Source organism: Mya arenaria, chromosome 10 (genome assembly GCF_026914265.1).
Source record: "Mya arenaria isolate MELC-2E11 chromosome 10, ASM2691426v1".
NCBI lineage: Eukaryota > Metazoa > Mollusca > Bivalvia > Myida > Myidae > Mya > Mya arenaria.
This window is the reverse complement of record NC_069131.1, coordinates 30,508,536-30,516,281: the sequence shown is the minus strand read 5'-3', so window position 1 is coordinate 30,516,281 and position 7,746 is coordinate 30,508,536.

Below are 7,746 nucleotides of genomic sequence, written 5' to 3'. Positions count from 1 at the left end.
TACCTAAAACGGGACTTACAATGCAAGTTTTCATTAACTAGAGCCTAAATTAATTGCCACTTTTATATCAGGTTTAAGACAGTAACATTCATCATTTTGCAACTCTTCATAAAAAAGTGCACGCCAGGGGCACACTTTTACATATCAAGAAACTGTGCTTCCCTTTTTTATCTATGCATTGCGAGAATTGTTTTTGCCTATAGTCATTAATTATATGGTTTGATAAACTAGTTTTGCCAAGTTATTGCTGACTAGAAGTAAAAGAAAATACAAAAAAGCAATTGCGACAAGTTCCGAATATTAACACTCGTCTGTTGTTGAATTTTCCGTCTTCATCATTGAAGAATGTTTGAATTATCTTTAGCGCAATATTCGAAGAGCAACAAAGGGATCTAAATGTTCAACTACAAACAATAAACTCTTCAGTAAATATTTATAAGGTTACATTTTTGAACAAATACTTAAACTCTTTATTAACTTATTAACGCTTCGGTGTATAGGTCTGATTCGGGTTTCAATTAAAACATTTTAGTGGCAATCGTATATAAAATCAATACATACATATGTACAACAAACATGAATTTTGGGTAATTAACCGCTTACTACTTAATAAATAATGTATGTATGGAACATATTAGTTAGTGATCACAATATTTAACCGTGTATTTGTTAGCTAAAAACCCACACATATTCAATGACGGATGGGTCATAAAAAATACAGTGATAAATATTTCTCTCATTAGACACGGTATGCATCATCAGAAGCACGGGTTTCGATATTTATTCATCCTTTTCGGTGAGATAAACAATTTTATTAATTGTATTTGGGAGTAAGAGTGCATCTTTAAACACAGGAGTATACTATAGGGCTCCATTTCTTTACTAAGTATTTTGATAAAAGCTGTCATGTTAGAACGTAAATCACAAGTACTCCAAAAAAGAATACTTTGTATGATATGGCAGAATAAAGATATGTTATCTTTTTTCTGCTAATAAGATAGGATTATATTTACCAACAGACAATGATTTCGTAATTATCAAGGAAGTTTAATGTGTTCTGTGTGATAATCATACTGTCTGTAATGGATGCTTTAGTCTCAATAATTAAACTCCCAAGGGAAAGGTTATATCTAGAAGAACTTTACTACACTGCAATAGGCATGCGATTCATGTTAAAACGACACCCCAATCGCAGATATATCAGTTCCAAGGACACATTATCTTACTACACAATACAGTGTTACATCGACTTCAAACTCGTACAGATTGTCCCACTAGCAAGTCGTTCAATACATACCATTTGCTGACCGTAAATACAAACTGCCAATAATGCAATAGAGACACACAATCTTCTAAATATAACAGACATGCCTCAAGAAGTATAATTTAAATCAAAATATAGTTATTAAAAGGAAGATAGCTTAAAGTGTGACATAACTGAAGGTAACCTTTAGATAATTGCTTGTATGTTTCTTGTTAGTAATATGATAATATTAAATCACCAAAATAAGTTGTTGTTTGCAGACCTGTACATTTTTTAATAGTTTTATATATATAATTATATATATTAAGAAGTAATATGAAAAAGTTTTAGAGCTAAGAGCTACTGTTTAATTCAGCTTGTTTATCGTGATATTGTTAAACTTCACATCTGCATAAGCATTATTACACATTGGGCTACACAATTCATAATATCCAACCAGTAATTCCTTTATATTATTTGTTATGCAAGTTTGCATTATTGTATATTTGTACAAAAACACTTGAACTAGCCGCTTACTTACGCGACATTGCAAGTTTAATTGGTTAATTTTACATTCTCACTTAATTTTCTGAACATTTAAATTTGGGTTCTTTTTGCCTTAACAAGTCGACCTTTCGTGACCATTGTAGGCGAAGTTTGGCAAGCGAGCAACGGTCTAATAGGACGCTGGTGAATCGACGCACGTAGATAACTACGAACTAGTTTATTTCTAAATATAGCAACGCACACGTACTGTAAAATGCTGGCTTGATGTATGTGTTTTTTTATATATATTTCGAAGGATTTGAATTGAAAACACAATCTTTTTTTATGATATCATTAAACATATTTGACTATGTATTTGATAACAAAGAAACACGCATTGAAAAAAAATAGTAAAAATGCATTAATATTACTACGTTACTACGTTCGTCTGCAACAACTATCAAAACAAACATGGCCGACAAAATCCCGATTATAAGTTAACACGTTTGTTCTTGGCCGAATGGTTGATCCATTATCCGATCCGGCCTATGAATATCTTTCAACGATGTAATTAGGCGATCTCTTTGTCCAGGCAATGCAAACACACTGTTATGATTTACTTCCCATTGAGGCAACAGCAGTGGCCCTGGCAGTGGAAGCAATATCAGCATATTCGAAACCAAAACGGTTAACTGCACTCGCCGATATGAAATCGACAACATCGAGGGAAAATTTCAATAAACCTCCTCGAGACAAACACCATGTTGGATACAATATTTATGCAAAAAGCTACAGAAACAAGCTCAGTAGCAAAACGTTTAAACATTAACCGGGTTTATTGGCACTGGGTTAACGCCAAAGACATGGAACATAAAATCACCATCAAGAAACATAGAACAGCACAAAACTCCACAAACAGCACAATGCATACATATTATATATAAAAAATAGGTATGTTTATCAAGAACTGTTAGGTACCGCCTTGGAACGGTCAGTAAAATGTTAATTTACTGGGAGTTTAAACCAGTTAATGTGCACAAACCTCACTCTTAACCCAACAATCCTTAATAAAGATAAAACGCAAATAGTAAATCTTATCAAAGTATGCATTAACTTGAGGAAACTTATCAATAAAACAAATAATAATAAACGTATAGGTAAACCCCAAGTACGTCTACGATTAGAGATCCCAACTCTATCAGCAGACGGAGGGATATAATTCAGAGTACCTAATGCAAAGATACGATGCAGTCATTGTTTGAAACTATAAACATCCCACACAGTTGCAAACTTGTTTCAGGGTATAAATGTTACTATGAAACCATTATTTAAGATAAAGATAAAGAACATAATTCTTAAAAAAATCATTTAACAACTCTTTTCTTGCACAAAATATATTTAAGGATTGATTCTTATTTTTCTATCGCTAATGCCGTATGAACGCTTGCACTTATGGGTAAAATTGCAAACCCCCACCTGGTTTTTACATAGCATGAAGACCCAAATAATGTTACAAAAATCGTAATAAGGCAATTTAGTAAATCATACTCAAACAATTGCTTTACATAGAAAGCTGCTTTTATAAAAATAAATTACTTACTAGAAAATGGTGTTCAATCCCGAGTCCATAGTTTTTGTCAATACCACGTGTTTCTACGCACCATTATGTAAACCAATATATCTACGCAAAAGAACAAAGGGTAGACAATATTGACCAAATAAACTACTGCATATTAGTATATATACAATATTTGACAGAAAGAAATGGTGTTTCATTATCATTGCTGCTAGTGTAACCGGCATATTCAAAACATATAAACAATACTAGTTAATAATGTGCAACATGGTCAATAATGTTCTTCACAGAAGTCTGAAAAAGAACCGTATTTTTTATCAATTACCGAAATAAATATATACTATAAGCATGATTTGAACAAAATAATTTTAACGTTAACGCAATATAGTAAAGTATAATTAGATTCCCATCCGTATCTAGAGAAAACCGGGCGGTGGTTGCCTTATGTTTATACGCCGTGTCATAATTGATTGGACAGGGCCGGGCTATGGATGGAAAACGGGAAAAAACAACTTCTTCACCAGTAGTAATATGGTGACACAAGGAATTTTACAATGGCGAGTTAAGATTTTACACTGTCACTAATGACAATCTTGCTAAAAATATTTCTACTGCAAATCTTCTCTGAATCACAACAGTCACAAGGAATAAGTTATCCCAGCCCATCAAGCCCGTCAAGCCACTAAATAACATCGTATCACCCTGCCCAATATAAGAAGTGTTATCAATCGCTTTCTTAAGGATATCGACAGGATTATTGATATAATACATGACACAGACTTTACAAAATGTAATCGCAACTTTGACGGAAACCTAAAAAGAAGGACAGAATACGGAATTTTTCGTCCCATCCAGCACAAGAAAATCATCCAAATAAATGTGATGATTTCCAAAAAACATTGGATTACCTGAGATGGAACTAAAACTCTTCAAATATTCTGAAAGAGGCAGTTTGGTAACAAATAGCTATCTATTTTGTGATAAGATGCATGGACGTCCATTACCAGCTTAGGAAAAACAGCATCTAGTTCATTGAGGTTTCTGATGGTGAATTTGTGATTTCTTAACTCGAAACTAAGGAAATAAATCACCAAAGTGGCGCAAACAAGTCCGCTTTTTTAAAAAGATAATATATGCAACAGAAAAGGCTATTTGTCCTGTGAATATCCTGAAGTTGTTTATCAGCAAACACAATACCAATGCTAAAGAGCTCTTTAACTAAATGGGAAATAATGCACTTGCAATTTGACAATTGGTAAACAGTGAAGACCCTGGCGAAAAAGACATCTGATAGGGTTCAAGAACATAAGTCATTGCAGATCGCCATAACCGCACACTGTTCACGAGCAACAGCCAAACAAGCCATACCTAAGGCAGTAAACGAGGTGGTGAGGCACATCATGTTAATGAGAGGCCACATAAATGAAGCATCCATCCGGTCATACAACCGTTGATGTAGCACATTAAGACAAAATCAATCAACAACACCCTGGCGGCACTTACCGAGGGAGCATCTAACATCATGCTTGCCTTACCATTCACTTGCTCACATGTGGTTCAACACACAAATGAACAAAATATCAGTCATGCAGTTTTCTTTTCAGAGCTGCCACTTATAGTAACTGCACCACTAACGTATGTATCTACAATATCTGATCTATGATTAACACTTGTTTTTTTGTTGTTACAAAATAGGTGTTTGCCTTATTAGTTGTAAAATTAAGATGAACGGTTTTCTTGATGATTTGTTATCTTTGAATTTAATACATTAATTAAAACATAATAATAAACTGTAAAAACGTGTTAAAGTAATAACTATTAAAGTGATTATAAAAAAAAAAATATGTACGGTTTACAAATGTTATGCATTATACGACAGTTATATTGTGCAACATTTGCACTTAAATTAATGGAATTTTAAACGATTGGTCATTTATTGTGTTATTTCTTCCTACATGTTAAGACTATTGTTATTGTTAATCGTCGCATAAAAGCATCTAAACTTATCAATCTGAGAATAGGACAAAGCGTCGCCTATTTCGTTGTTAGTGCCTGCTTCATTCCTCCGGCCTTGCCACTGCTATTCACTGAGTCTGAAAATACAAAAACGAAACCACGACCTGTCTCCATTGCGATCAGAGAACAATTGTGCATCCTCATTCGACAACCAAAAACGGTCGTGACACACCGACACAACGTTAAATCTCTCGACATACAAGAGCCACATAGCCAGATCTATTCGAACATAATAAAACGGCTTGTAGAAAGCGCAGATTGCGTAATTGAGACGTTTGCAACAGTGTTGCGTGGTCAGAATCGCCCTGCAAATAAGACACTCGCTGACAAAAATATACCAACAAACGCTTTGGACAAAAAATGCACACAAATACCTCGAGGGACTGTACTATAATAAATTCTTTATAATGACACAGGGTTTAGTCAATATAAAACGATTTATAATCAATCACTGTTTATTTACTTTTACTCAGCTAATGACTGAACAGCTTTATCAGGAAATCATGCACATCTCTTTTTTTTAAAGGGTAACGTTTCGGTCAAAGTTAAATATCAGCCGCCTAGTAACAATTTATTCAAATTTATGTAGCCATTGGTTTGAATGAAGGAATTATTAAATTGAAAGTGATGCAACAAATGACAGGAGTTCGTAAGTAACAAGATTGTAACTATCTGTGACCACCTTATAATTGCGCAAAAAAGGTTGTGTTTTTTAATACGTCCAACCACCCCCCACAATAATGATCGATATTTTATACGTACCTGACCACTATCACCCTGGAAAATGGACTACGAATAGTAACTAGCATGGAAATCCAGAATATCAAATATGATTGTTGTTTGCAAGATGGCTGAAAGGTAAAACAATATGCAATACATATCTGATAACGAGGAATTTCGAGGGATGTATAGACAACAAGGTCCTGAAATATTAATTGATATAAGTACCAAAGTAGCATTGAATATATTTTGGATTGCAATCAGGGTTTGTCAACGCTCCAGGGACATGGTAACCAACGTGGTGAGAAGATACAATGACGTTACAGTCATTTTTCTATATATCATTACTCCAATAAACATATCTGTCCCATCTTTGGAGTTGGACGCATCATATAACAAAGAAAATAATATTATCCGTCTAATAAATCGCCACGAATCATACTATAATGTTGTTGTTTTTTATTTACGTAAGTATCGTTTCTCTAATGTTCAAAGGGTTTGGAATATATTTTATCGCAATATAAAACCGTATTCATTTGTCAACTGTCATCTAAAACACGAAACAAACACTTAAGTATTTTTCATATTTCTAAAGTTAAGCACTTTCATTATAAATGAAACAATAATTATTGACTTGTACTACACATTTTAATAGCTACTTTTGTTGAAAAATCAAATGATTAAAATCCGTATTGTGTGAGTACCTAAATCGGAACACTTTCAGCACTTTTTTAAATATTTTTACATTGACTGGCACCATAACTGCAAAATTTTCAATCAGCATGAAAAGTACTTTATTAACAGCACATTCAAGGACTGCCATTTTTGTCCCCGGAGTGTGAAAACATGGAACAGTTTTAATTTGTTATGTATTTTCATGTTTCCTTTTAAAATTATTGCCACATGTTTTGTTGAATTAAACTAATTACTTATTTTATTTCTAGCTTTTTTTGTCGTTTTTGTCAGTTAAATTTGACGATTTAAGTAAAAAAAAACACAGACTGTACCAGTATGCTGTAATTGTGGCAAGCATGAAGTCATTACCCCATGTACCATGTATTGACATTTAAACATGAACAACTTTGAATGATAGCAGCATTTTAAATACTTACCGGAGAATCGTGTTATTTAGAATGTTTATCTAAGGCAAGCGTCTATATTGATTAAAATTGTAAATAAACAGATCACAATCGGAAAAACGCTTTTATAACGGGTGTTCCATATTTAGGTACTGTTCCAATTTAGGTACTCACCCAGTATCATGTACGTTTCAACTCATAATTGTTAAATGCACTTACAAATTAACTTTATTCTTTGTTTTAATTTAATGATTTCCACACAATAAATGGTAGCCGGAAAATCCCAAATAACAATCTGTGTTTTTCTTTTTATTCTTGTTCACACTGTTGCCTTAAGCGCATGTTCAAATCTACTTTCGCCATACTACGCGAAAGAAATATGACTCTCAAATTAACTTTATTCATTTTATTTAAATTAATGATTTTCATACATTATATGGTAGCCGTGAAGTTTTAAATAACAATCTGTTTTTTTTTGTGTGTGTGTGTTTTTTCACACTGTTGCCATAAGCGCATGTTCAAATCTACTTTCGCAATACTACGCGAAAGAAATAAGACTCTCCTATTCTTATATGAATGACTTTGTGTAGACAATTACTGTTATCTTTATTTTTAAAAACTTTTTT